The 15,620-nt window shown below is 37.6% G+C and overlaps 1 pseudogene; it reads right to left on the bottom strand.

The window, feature by feature from the left end:
* Positions 1 to 728: 728 nt before the first annotated feature.
* LOC140498142 (olfactory receptor 1f45-like) lies at positions 729 to 1,669 on the bottom strand (annotated as a pseudogene).
* Positions 1,670 to 15,620: the final 13,951 nt, after the last annotated feature.

Here is a 15,620-nt window from a genome sequence, read left to right as displayed (position 1 = left end):
GTCTTTGCTACCACAGAAGGACAGTTATCAACATTTTGTTGTATATGAAGATTTTCTTCATGTACAGTGACTTCCTTAAGATATTTGGCCAGCTTTGGAAACTATGGGTCAAAGATGTTTTAGTTACTCCACCTTTATTTTTATAATTTTTTAAAAAAATTAATTTCTTTGATATTTTTGCATGCTTTACACCTCTAAGTTCACTTTATTATTATTTTGTCTAGCCCGAGCATCTGGGTAGTATAATATTTAGAGTCAGAAACCTGGAATCAGGAAGACCTGAGTTCAAATATGACCGAAGACATTTACTAATTATATGATCCTGGGCAAATTACTTAATCTTTGTTTGCTTTAGTCTTTTGGAGAAGGAAATGGCAAACCACTCCAGTATCTTTGTCAGGAAAATATCAAATGTGGTCACAAAGGGTCAGGCATGAATGAAGCAACTGAATGACCACCTAAGATACCAAGTGAGTAGGGGTTCTTTTATTTTATAGATAAGGAAATTTTAAACCAGATTAACTCAGGGTTACACAGCCAGAAAATGGCAGAGAAAATAGAAGCAGGCATTGTGAAAATAGTTTTGATGCCCTATCCATCACATTGCTCTGTTTCTTGTGCAGGTTATGGGTAAATACTCTGAATCTTACACTAGTGAAGACTCATTGAGAGCCCTTTGTCATAGCAGTGAAACTGTAGTGTGATAAACCCATGAGGATGTCTACTACTCACAAGGAGAGGCCTGACTTCCTGGTGAAGAGCATCTTCAGGGCTCCTTTCATATCATTGTTCCTTAGGCCATAGATGAAAGGATTCAGCATGGGGGTGACCACAGTGTACATCACAGCTGATGCTCTGTCCTCTTGTGCAGTGTGGGTTGATGTTGGGTTAAAGTACACTCCAATGATTGTTCCATAGAAGAGACAGACCACAGTGATGTGAGAGCCACAGGTAGAGAATACTTTCCATTTCCCTTGAGCTGATGGGATCCTTAGCACAGCTACAAAAATATGAATGTAGGAGATTAGAATACCAATGAATGGAATTATTGTTGTCAGTTCTCCCATTATGTAGATCATCAAGTTATTGATGAAGGTATCTGAGCAGGCCAATCTTATCACCACATTGATGTCACAGAAGAAATGATGGATTTCAGTGTGGTCACAGAATGAGAGTTGGGTCAGCAGAATAGTATGTGTGAGAGCATTAGCACAAGGCCAAAACCAGCACATTACTACCAGAAGGACACAGACTTTTGGGTTAAGACGATGTTATAGTGTAATGGCGTACAGATAGCCATGTAGCGATCATATGCCATGGAGACAAGGAGCATACTGTCTACTACTGCAAACCAACTGAAGAAGAATGCTTGTGCCAAGCAGCTAATGTAAAGTATTGCTTTGTTCCCAGACAGATAATTAACCAGCATCTTGGGGATGGTGGTGGAGGTGAAGCAGATGTCAACCAAGGACAAGTTGGTAAGGAAGAAGTACATGGGGGTGTGGAGACGTGAGTCTGTCCTGATAGCCAGAATGATGAGCAAATTTCCCAGCCCTGAGATCAGATACATAATCAGGAACACAAGGAACAGGATCCTCTCCTGTTCTGGCTGTTCTGAAAGGCCCAGGAGGATGAATTCAGAGACTCTTGACTGATTTTCTCCTTTCATAGTTCTGTTTGGGAAAACATGGACAGAATGAAATAAAAATTTATAAGACCCCAATGATTTGAGATGTTTTTTCCTTTAAAGTCAGTCAAGATAGAGTTAAAAGACACATGGGATAGTAGAAAAATATTTGCACTGAAGTAAATATCAAAGCTAATAGTGTAGAATAGACAATATCCAGGGAATCAAGAAAACATTCCCCACAATAACAACTGATAATTACAAAAGGATAAACAATTTTTTTAGAATAATGTCAAAATATAAATAGCCACATGAAATCATATTCCATATCACTGATAATAAAAGAAATGTGAATGAAAAGAATTTTTAGTTTTCACTTCACACTCTGAAAGTTGGCAAAGATGACAAAAGTTATTAATGCTCAGTGCTGGAGATTCTGTGGGAAGATAGACATGGTTATGTCCTTTAGAATTATTCAAAGTATTTGATTAAACTATTTGTCTTAGAAATCAAGGAACTGGGAATATATCCTAAGGAAGGCAAAGGCAACAATAAAGACAAAACAAACAAACAAACAAAAAAGCCAAATTCATAACACCATCCTTTGTGATGGAAAATACCTGAAAAGAAAGTCAATACCTGGCTATTGATCCTGGACGTTTGTTATTATTTTCTCTTGCTCTATGAAGAACCTCCTTAGTAATTTTCCCTTAATTTTATTGAGAAGAAAATTAAGAACGAGGAATTATACAGCTGGGAAGTAGCAGAAGATTTAGAACCAGACTTACTGACAATTGGTTCCATGCTGTATCAAAGCAGAATGCTTTGCGCATAGGTCAAGAGGTAAAAAGATTGAATTTAAAAGTACAGAAAAGTCATTGGAAGAAATAGGGAGGTAATGGAGTTCACTGATCATAGGGATGTCATAATTAGACCAATATTTTACAAAACAATTACTTTAGATTCTAAATTTAAAAAATGGAAGAGCCATCAGCCTAGGTTTATAATTGGTTGATTTGACTTATTTTAATTCATCAAAATTCAGGGTTCTGTCTGGAAATTTGGGGTGGAAAATGACTTTAGTGGTCACGGAATGTGTATCTAATGTTTAAGGACCAGTCAATTTGACTTGAGAGAATTTTCCCATTAGATTGTGCACAGGATGAGGTTTTCTAATTACAGCACCACTCAAATCAAGTTATAGAGGAATTATAATCTATATTAATGGAGGGTGTGTTATAGACATGAGATGGTAGATCCTTATAATGCTGTAGTACGCAGAGGAATTTAAGGTTCAGTCAGTCATCTCTACCATTTTGATTTCAAAATTTTATTTTTATAAGGATAGTATCATTTACTTGGTTTCTTGATAGTATTTTCTGCATAGAGCCACGTTAGATTGTAATTCTTTGTATTGGATGAGATTTGTATCTGGAAACAATACTAGCTATTGGTATCAGGCACAGAAAGGGTCCTCCATGTCCTTTGTGGAGCACCTGATATCATGATAACATTTTAAATAGATTTATAAAATTGGTAAATATATGAGAGAGCAAAAAGTTTCATGTGTACTCAACTGTTTCTGTATTATGAGAAATCCACATATTTTGAGATTATGAAATTGTAATAGTAATTGTTTTTGATGTGCTTCTTTCCTTTGAAAGCACAAATTTTGCCTTGGAAATAACCAGAGCTGCTAACTGATAGAAATACCAAATAGTGTGCCAACATCTGAGTAACAAGTGGCATACACACCTTTGGTATACAGAGCTTTGGAATCCTGGGATTTCGGCAACAAGTATAATTTTTGAGACTAAAAATTGGGTTGAAGTGTTTCAACCTTATGAGAATGTTAATGGTGTAGGATGTTACTAAGTGATTTAAAGGTATATGCATAGAGAATATCATTGAAGTGAGAGACCAGAGGACTTGAACACATACAGAGAAGTGTACACACATGCATATTACACCTGGGAAGTGATTTTCTGCTTTCCAATAAAGATCTTGTAGATATTGTTTTTATGGCTTTGCATTTTCTTCTTACTACTTGAGATACTCCCAGAGCTTGTAAGTAACATAGGCCAGGAAGCATAAGAGAAGTAGTGAACCAATAATTCACACGGAAGAATAACATGAAAGGGAGCCTGTAGTCAGGCCAAGACCACGACCTCAGAGGTCTGTAAAAATGCACTTGAGACTTGATGGGGAGAGACCCATGACTACAATGACTGCTTTGGTATATTGCATACAAAAGGACAAAAGACATAAAGACATGGATGGTCAAATAGCACTAGATACATACACAATATACTTATGGGAGGAAATCTAGAAAACAGATGGGAGGGACAAGGTAGATTCAATTATTATTGCTATGTGGATAATTCTCAAATCCTCTTATTCAGCCTTATCCTCTCTCTTGATCTCTAGTTTCCTGTCATTTTTTTTCTACTTTTTAAAAAATTTTGTATTTAGTTTTCTACATTCACTTTTATAAGTCTTGGATTTTTGTCCCCATTTCCCCACCCCTTACTCCCCCCTTTCTCCCATCTTATATGGGTTCTACACATACATTCTTATTAAACACATTTTCTCAATGGTCATGTTACATAGAAGAATTAAAATGCATGGTAGAAACCATGAGAAAAACCAAATGAAAACAAAGCATAACAGAAATGAAAATATTCTGCTTCTTTCTGCAATCCAGTTCCATAGTTCTTTCTCTGGATATGGATGGCATTTTGCCTCAAGATTCCTTTGGAAATGTTTTAAGTTCTTGCATTGCAATGAAGTACTAAGTCTACCAGAAAAATTCCTCTCACACAGTGGATGTTGCTGTGTACAAAGTTCTCCTTGTTCTGCTCCTTTCTATCAGCATCAGTTCACATAAGTTTTTCTAGACCTCTCTGAAGTCTTCTTCTTCATCATTTCTTATAGCAAAAGAGTATTCCATTACATTCATATCCACAATTTATTCAGTCATTCCCCAATTGATAGGCATTCTCTTGATTTCCAGTTTTCGGTCACCACAAAGAGAGGGGCTGTAAATATTTTTGTACATATGGGACCCTTTCCCATTTTTATGATCTCTTGGGGATGCAGTCCTAGAAGGGGTATTTCTGAGTCAAAGGGCATGTACACTTTATAGCCCTTTGGGCATAGTTCCAAATTGCTATCCAGAATGGTTGAATCTGCTCACAGCTCCACCAACAATGAATTAGTACTCCAACTCTCCCTCATTTTCTCCAACCTTTATCATCATCCTGTTTTGTCATTTAGTCAGTCTGATAGGTGTGATATGGTATCTCAGAGCTGTTTTGATTTGCATGTCTCTAATCAATAGTGATTTAGAACATTTTTTCATATGACTATAGATAGCTATAATTTTTTCCTTTGAAAACTGCCTGTTCATATCCTTTGACCATTTATCATTTGGGGAATGACTTGTATTTTTGTACATTTGACTCAGCTCTCTATATATTTTAGAAATAAGGCATTTATCACAGACACTGGATGCAAAAAGTCTTTCCTAGTTTTTTGCTTCCCTCCTAATCTTGGTTACATTGGGTTTTTTTGTGCTGGTCACCTCCTACCTTTCCATTCTTCTTACACTTTACTTCTGTGTGCTCTCCATTTTGTGATCCAATGACTTTGATCTCTTTACTCTTCCTTCCAGCTCCTTCATCCTCTAATTCAGGGCATTTTCACTGGTTGTCCTGCTTGCTATTATCTACCTTCCAGTTTTCCTGAACTCCTTGAAATCTTGGTTAAAATAGTATCATAAGCTCAACTATACACTTCATCCATACTTGAATAAAAATCCCCTCTAGAATATTCTCACAAATGTTCAGGTCACCTCCACTTAAAAACTTTCAGAGATGGGTACACACCACATATGGAGGAGGACTATTTTATTGTACTCATATCTAGCCCATATTTCTCCTTACTGTCCACAGAAAGACTTTATGAAAGTTTTCCTAAAATATAGATGAGCTAAACCTGTGGCTTTTTATAGGAATTGACCCCAAGTCTTTCCAGTTCCAAGCCCAGGACTCTGTTCACTAGACCATGCCAACTGTAACCTGTTACTTTGAGTTGGGGAGGGGTAAGTCCTTCACGATTTCTGTAAGCCAATAGACATATGGAAACTAATTATGATTCTGACTAAGGATGCTTTGATGAGTGAGGTAAGACAGGAGATTCTGAAAGTCACAATTTCTTGATCTGAAAATCTTATTCCTTTCTAAATTTTTGGATTTTAGGAACAGAGTCATCATTGTGAAGGAGAAAGAATATTGAAATGGGCCTCAAGAGATCTAGGTTGGAGCCCCAGATCTTCCACTAATAGATTCTGTAACTTGGATCAGCTTGTCTTCCAGGTAGCTGAGTTTTCACAAGTTGTTCTTTATGACCTCTCCATGCCTGATAGTCTATTGCATAAGGTACCATCTAGCTCTGATATTACAGCTTTAATATTCTGTACTTTCTGGTCTCAAATTCTTTTCTGGTGTAGCATTTAGTTTTTCTATTTTCTAAGGGCTCTTTCAGCATCAATTACCACCATTCTAAAGTGGTGATGTCAAACTCAAAATGAACTGAGTCCACTAATTCACGCACAACAATTCCTCTATTCTACATAATGACTTACTTACAAAATTCAATGTTATATATGTTTTGTCATGTTTTTATTTGTTTTTTAAAAATATGTCCCAATTACGTTATAATTTGGTTCTGATACTACTTTTGAGAATTGGGGGCCTTATGCCTCCTGCTTTGATGGTTGAACATCTCTGTTAAAAACCTCTCTTAGCAGTTACATTCTATATTGTCAAAGATGTTCCGTCTCTGACAATTTTTCCTTCAAGGAATCTTGTAGTTCTGAATCCTCCGATTTTTCAAACAACCTACTGTCAAAACCCAGTGACATCTTAGAAATGATGCAACTAAATTAAAGAACTAGTTAAGTTCCATGTTCATGTTCAGGTCTGTGGCAGATCAACTGGTAGGCTATTTTTAGCTCTATGTATCTCTGAAATTCTATGTTCTAAGTTCCCTCTGAATCTGAACATTTCATATTCCAAAGTCTTCTCTAGCCATATTCGTATTTTAAATCCTTTCTGTCTTTGAAATCCTACATTCTATGTATCAATATCCCATCCAGTTCTGTCATTGTGCATTCTCAAATCCCTTTTAGGAATAAGTTTATGAGATTAATTGAAGCACATCAATATTATTTTGTGTAAGATTGAACTTCAAATGAATAGAAAGTGTCCTCCATGTATGTACTTACTTGATTGTTTGGCCTGGATCTTCTCTTCTGTACTTTAAGGGCCAAGCTGTTGCCTTCCCTGGGCCTCTACTTTCAGATAAATTTCAGATAGTTAAATAGCCCAAGCCATGGGTTCTTAGCTGTGGGCAAACAAACCAAGTCTAGAATTCATATGGGTAGTTTCCCAGACAGATGTTCATCGTCATAACAATACGGCATAGTCTCTTTCCTTTTATGATATTCTTCTTTCCTCTTTTGTGAATGGAGAGAGGAGTAGGGTGAATATTGCATTTTAGAATGTAACAAATTCTTGTGGAAAGGTTATTGTGAGAGTAAAACATATTCCATTAACATATTTCCTAGCATATCTGTTTTTCCTGCATACGTGAGTCTCCAAGTCTCACCACTGTGCCTTTGCACCACTGCCTGTGCTCCATGCCTTGAATATTCTGCTTTCTCACCTCTGCCTGCTGGAATTCCCAGTTTCCTTTTAATTTCAGCCTGATCACTTTTTCTGTGAAACCTCTCCTGATGTATTGAACAACCAGCTCAGCTGGTTGTCTCTTTCCTCTCCCAAACCACTTTCCACTTATTTTGATTTGTTCTGTAAATGATTGCGTATGTCCATGCCATCTCCACAGTCATAATGAAGAGTCTTTGAGGGTAGGGACTATTGCCCTTTTTTTGCTGGATCCCTAGCAGTTTACATGCCTGTCACAAAGAGCTGCTTAATAAACATTGACTGACAGATTGAGTCTGAGCTCCCTTCCACTTCTAAATTTGGTTTCTGCATAAAGGTTTCCTTTCCTACTCAGTCTAACATTTTCTTTTCTAAGTTCTAAAGTTCCTTTCAACATTAATATTCTATGAACTATGTGTGAGAGTCATCTTGAACTCCATTATTATATGTCCTGCTTTCTAAAATCCTTCCCAGTTTGAACACTTTATGCTCAAAGAAACTCTTCAGTCAGTCAGTCAGTGAGCATTTATTGCTATGTGGCACTCTGTGTTAAGCACTGGGCAAACAAAGGAAAGAACAATCTCTGCTCTTAGGGAGCTTCCATTTTCATGGGGCAAACAGCATTCAGACAACAATGCGCAAACTGCATATATACAGGTTCACTTGGGGAGTCTCAGTGCAAAAGCACCTAGTTTAAGTAGGACTGGAAAAAAGCATCTTCTAGAAGAAAGGACTTTGGCTGTGACTTGAAGGAAGTCATGGAAACTGGGAGGTGGAGATGAGATTGGAGAGAGTTCTAGGCCTGGGGACCAGCCAGTGAAAATGCTTATATTCAAAGAGGCTTTTATATGAGGAAAAACAAAGAAGTCAACATCACTAGATTTCAGAGTACCTACAGAGATGCAAGATGAAAGAAGCTCTGAAAGCTAGAAAAGATTCAAATCATGAATGGTTTTAAAAGCCAGGTAGAAGATTTTATATGTGATCTCAAAGTCAACTGAGATTCACCCCAATACAGGCGTGACGTAGTCAGACCCATACAATAGGAATATCATTTTGACAGCTGAGTGTGGGTTGAACCAAAGTTAGTAGAGACTTAAACCTGGCGACTAACCAGTAGTTTATTTTCTGTCCTATGCAGCTGACATTCTATGTACTATATTACTTTTAAGCTTGAATATTATACAAAATATAACAGATATATACATACACATAATATATATAAAATGTTATTTAAAATCTTCTCTAGCTCTATTCATAATTTAAGTCTTTTCTGTCTTTGAAATCCAGTGTTCTATATTCTATCAGGCCTTCTTGTTATGATATTCTGATATTCTACTTTCTCAAATCCCTGTGAGCAATAAATTTCTGAAATTCTTTGATCCACATTCCCAGCATTAGTTTGTGTGAGGCTGACCTTCAAAGGAACCAAAAGTGCCCTCTGCCTATGCAGTTACTTGGTTGTTTGGCCTGAAGCTTCTCTTCTGTTCTTGAAGAACCAATCCTTTGCCTCCCTGGGTCCCTACTGACAGATAACTTTCACAGTGGTATCTAGTTCAGTCTATGGGTTCTTCTAAGAGTAAGAGGAATTGAGGCTTTGTCTGAGGGGTGATGTCCATGAGAGTAGAAGTCTATTTTGTTCTCTAGGAAAAATGCTGCAAGGCATTCATTGTATGTAGTTTACAGGGAATTCCTGGACCCAGGGCTCCAATTCCCTGAGCTCCTTGTTAGAGAGAAACACTAGGTAATTGTGTGTACCATTCTGGGCTGTTTCCTTTGGGGCAGAAATTTACCTAAGTTTTAAAATTCATTTTCATCACAATGCTCTCCCAGCAACAATGAAAGGTCCCCATGTTTCTAGTTCTGTTCCAGGAAAGGGAGTTTAGATCTTGGAGCACAGAAAGTTTGAACTGACACAGGTCTTAGTACAGAGATTATAAGATATCCATGAGAGGGAAGGTCTTAAGAAATGAAATGTATGTACCTTCCATGTCAGAGTCATTTGGACCACAACATCACATGATCAGAGATCTAGCCCTGGAAGGAACCTCAGAGACCATCTATTTCATACAAATGATTCATATCAGTATTGAAGAAATTTTATTTTAGGTTAAGTGATGTACCCAAGAGCAAACAGATATATGCCAGAAAGATCCTTTAAAACCATGTTATCTAATTTCAGCATCAGATCTCTTTGCCCTGGATCTCACTGTCCCTCCCAGTCATGTGAAAGGACCACTAAAAGCCAGGTGGCACTTTGGTCTTTTTACTTTTTTAGTTCATTCCTCTCACCTAGATAAACCAGAAATTTCTCTGTTGGTCAACACTCCAACTCAGGTGTATTGACCAACTTCCCTCTCAGGGCAGAGATACATAGCTGAAAATGTAGACTGATGGGATCATAGATTTACTGTTGAAAGGAAAGTTAGTAACTGATGAAACTGAACCTTAGAGAAGTTAGAGCAGTTGCCTAAGATGACATAAGTCATAAGTATAAGAGCTAAGTTTTCAATGATGGTTCTCTGAATGCAAATTCTGGATACTTAGAACTCATATCAGAGTTTGTAAAATATGAAAGTATCAGTAATTAGTAACTTTCCCCCAGAGGCCTGCCCAATCTCATTTACTTATAGGCTACTTTTCCATATTGGTGCTCTCCTTCATGGTTTCTGTCTCTCTCTGCACCACATTGGTTTCTAATATTTCTATTATGATAATTGTAATACTCCTAATTTCTCAGAAGGTGGCCAGAGTTGCCTTTCTCAGGTGACTAGCTCTTTGTATCCAGAATGACCACAGTTGAAAACAGAAAATGTAACATTTCCTTCCTTCCTTCTTTTCTTCCTTCCATCTTCACCTCATTTTTCTACTGTCTTTTTCTTCTCCCTACTTATTGATTTTGTTTTTTATTGATAATTGTTTTCTTTCATAATCTTTAAAATCTCCACAAAATACTAGTCTCTTTTTCAAAAAGAAGTATATATAATCAAGTGAAACAGAGTCGCATGTCCCAAAACATGTGGTTCATTTTGAGTACATTTTTTTTTCCAAAAGGAAGTGAGTAGGTAGCCTAGTTCATCATATGTCTTCTAGAATCATTGTTAGTCAGTGTGATGAATAAAGACCATAACCATTTCAAAGCTGTTTTGCTTTACAATATTGCCATTATTATTCAGGGTTTTCCTAGATAGTCTCACTTATTTTGCATCAATTCATTTTAGGATACTGTTGAATCATGTAATATAAAGAACACTACTGTCAAAGACCTGGTATAAGGAGTTGATTTTCTCCCAGATGTATATAATAAAGCAGTGTCTTCAGGATGATTTTGGATGTGAAGCAGATGCTGACCAGGGACAAATTTAGAAGGAAGAAGTACATGAGTGTGTGAAGGTGGGAATTAGCTCTGATCACCAGGATGATGAGCAGGTTCCATAGCCCTGTCATCAGGTAAATAAGCAGAAAGAAGAACAAGAGTATCTTCTCCTCTGACTGGTGTGAAAAGTTCCAGAGTGTTTATTTGGAAACTACTGGCTAATTACCCCTCCCCTGGATCTATTAAAGAGGACATGTGAAAAGAAAATGAAACAAGAATTTAAGAGATTCAATTCAAATGGGTGGGGAAGAGGCTGCAAAAAGAGAGAACTTGGAAATAAAAATCTGAATTTTATAAATTAAAAATTAACACACACATACTACCAAACAGAGAATGTTGCCTCCCCTCATATGCATAGTGGTAGAGCTTATTTTCAAGTACAATGTAAATGAGTAGCCCAGTATTCTAATCTTGGACCATCATGATGCTATGTCATGAAACAATGAACCCTTGGACCTTCTTGACAGGGATGGCCTTATAAAGATCTATTTAATACATACAAGAAAAAGGGTAGAGAATAGTTATATATAAAGTTAAAAAGTCAGGAAAGGCCAAGGTGTGGTGGTTTGGTACAAAATAGAGTCCATGGAATGTAAAAGAAATAACTAGCCATGGATATTTCTACTAGATCAATTTGTCCCTGCTGACTTTTTTTTTTGATAATTCTTTTTTTTTAATTTATTTTTAGATTATGACATTCATTTCCCAAAAATTTTGAGTTCCAATTTTTCTACCCATCTCTCCCCTCCCCCTACCCCATAACATCTTGCATTCTGATTACCCCTTCCTTCAATGTACCCTCCTTTCTATCACACCTTACTCTTCCCTTATTCCCATCTTCTCTCTTTTCTTGTAGGGCAAGATACCATTACCTGTATTTCTTATTTCCTAGTTCTATACAATAACAATTATCAACATTAGTTTCTAATACTTTGAATTCCAATTTCTCTCCCTTCCTCCCTCCCCACCCATCCTAACTGAGAAGGCAAGCACTTCAATACAGGCTATATGTGTGTCGTTTTGCAAAAGACGTCCATAATAGTCATGTTGTGTGAGACTAACTATATTTCCCTCCATCCTAACCTGTCTTCCTTTTATTCTGTTCTCTCATTTGACCTTGTCCCTTCCCAAAAGTGTTTGTTTCTAGTTACTCCCTTCTCCCACTTGCCCTCCCTTCTATCATCCCCCTCACCCCACTTGTCCACTTCTCCCCTACTTTCCTCCAGCATAAGATAGATTTTCATGCCAACTTTAGTGAGCATGCTATTCCCTCCTTAAGCCATATGTGAAGAGAGTAAGCTTAACTTTTCCCCTCTCACCTCCTCCCTTTTCTCTTCAATTGAAAAAGATTTTTTCTTATCTCTTTTATGAGTGACAATTTGTCCCATTCCATTTCTCCCTTTCTCCTCCCAATATACTCCTCTCACCCCTTAGTTTTATTTTTTTATATATATCATCCCTTCTGATTCAACTCAACTTGTGCTCTCTGTCTATGAGCGTGTGTGTGTGTGTGTGTGTGTGTGTGTGTGTGTGCATGTGTATAATCCCTCCACCTACCCAAATGCTGAGAAAAGTCTCAAGAGCTACAAATATTCTCTTTCCATGTAGGAGTGTAAACAGTTCAACTTTAAAATGTCCTTTATGATTTCTCTTTGCTGTTCACCTTTTCATGCTTCTCTTGATTCTTGTGTTTGAAAGTCAAATTTTCTATTCAATTCTGGTCTTTTCATCAAGAATGTTTGAAAATCCTCTATTTCATTGAATGATCATTTTTTCCATTGAAGTATTATACTTAGTTTTGCTGGGTAGGTGATTCTTGGTTTTAATCCCAGTTCCTTTGACTTCTGGAATATTCTATTCTAAGCCCTTTGATCCCTTAATGTAGAAGCTGCCAGATCCTGTGTTCTCCTGATTGTATTTCCACAATACTTGAATTGCTTCTTTCTAGCTCCTTGTAATATTTTCTCCTTGACCTGAGAACTCTGAAATTTGGCCACAATATTCCTAGGAGTTTCTCTTTTTGTATCTCTTTCAGAAGGTAATCAGTGGATTCTTTCAATATTTACTTTGCCCTCTGGTTCTCAAATGTCAGGGCAATTTTCCTTGATAATTTCATGGAAGATAATGTCTAGGCTCTTTTTTTGATCATGGCTTTCAGGCAGTTCCATAATTTTCAGATTGTCTCTCCTGAATCTATTTTCTAGGTCAGTTGTTTTTCCAATGAGATATTTCACATTATCTTCTATTTTTTCATTCTTTTGATTTTGTTTTGTAATTTCTTGGTTTCTCATAAAGTCATTAACTTTCCTCAGCTCCAATCTCATTTTAAAAAGACTATATTCTTCAGTGAGCTTTGGAACCTCCTTTTCCATTTAGCTGTTTCTGCTTTTTAAAGTCTTCTTCTCCTCATTGACTTTTTGGACCTCTTTTTCCAATTGAGTTAGCCTATTTTTAAAGGTGTTATTTTTTTCAGCTTTTTTTTTGGGTCTCCTTTAGCAAGTTTTTGACTTCCTATTCAAGTTCTTCCATGGCCTGAGCCCATTGCACATTCAGTTTGGTGACACTGGGTGCAGAAGCTTGAATTCCTTTGACAGTATAAATTGTTCTTCCTCTCCCAAAAGGATGGAAGGAAATACTTGTTCACCTAGAAAGTAACTTCTGTGGTCTTATTTTTTCCCCTTTTTTGGGCATTTTCCCAGTCAGTTACTTGACTTTTGAATCCTTTGTCAAGAAGAGGGCCCTAGTCCTGCTGCTCACTCCAGGACTGTGCTCAGGGCTGAGGTTCAGATCAGCTGCTCAATTCCCCCAGGGGCTTTAGGCTGAGTGCTTCATAGATAGACGCTGTAGATGCTGCCACCACTGCCACCATCACCAGCCTCTGCCACTGCTGCTACTGCAGGTGCTGGAGGGGACCCTGCTCCCCTCTCACCCAGGTTGGAAAGTCCTCTTCCTGACCTTTGAATCTTTGTTTGGCACTTGTGAGTTGAGGGATCTGAGACCCTCCCTCCTGGAGTTTCTGCCCCAGAGGCTTTTTCCGATCCTGTTCCTCCAAGTGCCAGGTGGCCCGGGCTAGGCTCTGCTCAACTCAACATCCCATGGGATAGACTTTTCTATTGGTCTTCCAGGTTATCTTAGGCTGGAGAAAGTTTTCCTGAGCACAAAGGCAGCAAGAAGCCTGAGCAAGAAATTCTCTTATACTTCAATTTTGTTTTGTTTTGTAATAGGGTCTTATTCCTAAAGCTGGCATTTCTAGCACTATATTGAATAGCAATGGTGATAATGGACATCCTTGTTTTAACCTTTATAAATCTCTAGCTTACTCCCATTATAAATAAGATTTGTTCTTTGTTTTAGAAAGATCTTATTTATCATTTTAACAAAAGTTCCATTTGTTACTTAACTTTGTAGTGTTTTCTGCATCTATTAATATAATGATTGCTATTTTTATCATTAATATTGTTAATATATGTTTGACAGATTTGCTAATATTGAACCATTCCTCCATTCCTGCTATAAATGAAATTCTGATTGTGGAGGATCTCTCATAGTCACAAAGAGAGGCCTGGTTTCCTGGTGAGAAGCATCCTCAGGGCTTCTTTCATGCCCTTGTTCCTTAGGCTGTAGGTAAAAGGGTTCAACATGGGGGTGACCACAGTGCATCCTTGAAACTTGATTTAGGCCATTAAAGACCCAGGCTACTGACATTGATTTCTAGTCCCCCGAATACAAAAAAACATCATGAGAAGCCCTAGGTGTTCACTAATTTTTGATTGGTGGACAACTAGGGGTAACTCAGGCGAGGGAGCTTAGCTTATATGGATCAACTTGAGGTGTCCTCCATGGCTATTGTTGTTGAATATATTTCAAATGCTATAATTAATTAAATCTCCTTTTCTTAGCTGTTGATTGTCCTACAGGTATCTCATTTGGTTGTATTATCAAATATCACTTAGAAGGGTACTGTCCTGAGTCAGATCCAGTTGTAAACACATAATATGTGTAAAACACATAATTTTAGCTTTCTTTCAATTCTTTTGGTCCTTCTCTGGATGTGTTCAAATGTGATAATATCCTCCTCACTGCTACTGATTTTTGTGAATATCATTTTTATCACTAGAAAGAGCTGAATAAGCATTGCTATGAATTAAAATATCTCTGGAAGGAAGTTGCGAGTTTAGTGGCACAGGTAGTACAGTACGTGAGGTGATGTGATCCCATGACTTGGAATCAGGAAGAATTGAATTTGAATCCTGCCTCAGACAATGTAGTCGCTTATTTGCTTTTGTTCTTTAGTTTTCTCAAAATAGGGATAATAATAGCACCTGCTTCACAGGATTGTTATGCGGAGCAAATTACTTGGCATATGGTAAGGCATTTTTTAAACCATAAAGTGTTATGTAAATATTGTGGCTGTTGTTGTTTTGTTGCTTTTCCTTCTTCTTGTTCTTGTTCCCTTTTTCTCCTCCTCCTCCCCCTCCTCCTCCTCCTTCTTCTTCTCTTCCTTCTTCTCCTCCTCCTCCTCCTCCTCCTCCTCCTCCTCCTCCTCCTCCTTCTTCTTCTTCTTCTTCTTCTTCTTCTTCTTCTTCTTCTTCTTCTTCTTCTTCTTCTTCTTCTTCTTCTTCTTCTTCTTCTGCTTCTGCTTCTGCTTCTGCTTCTGCTTCTGCTTCTTTCATACTTTCCACCCTTAATCCTATCAAAATTCCATTCTCTAAGCAACTGATCACTCCCATCAAGATGCTCCCTAGATTCACTTTGGTCATTCTCATCAAGAACTCTAGACACCCCAGGCTACTGATCCCTCCAATTAAAACCATGTCTGGAACTCCCAGACTACTAGACCACTCCCAGATCCCTCCCGCAGTACAAGATCCAACTCACTTCCATGAAGGCT

This window comes from Notamacropus eugenii, chromosome 4, assembly GCF_028372415.1.
Source record: "Notamacropus eugenii isolate mMacEug1 chromosome 4, mMacEug1.pri_v2, whole genome shotgun sequence".
Classification (NCBI taxonomy): Eukaryota; Metazoa; Chordata; class Mammalia; order Diprotodontia; family Macropodidae; genus Notamacropus; species Notamacropus eugenii.
This window is presented reverse-complemented; position numbering and strand designations above follow the sequence as displayed.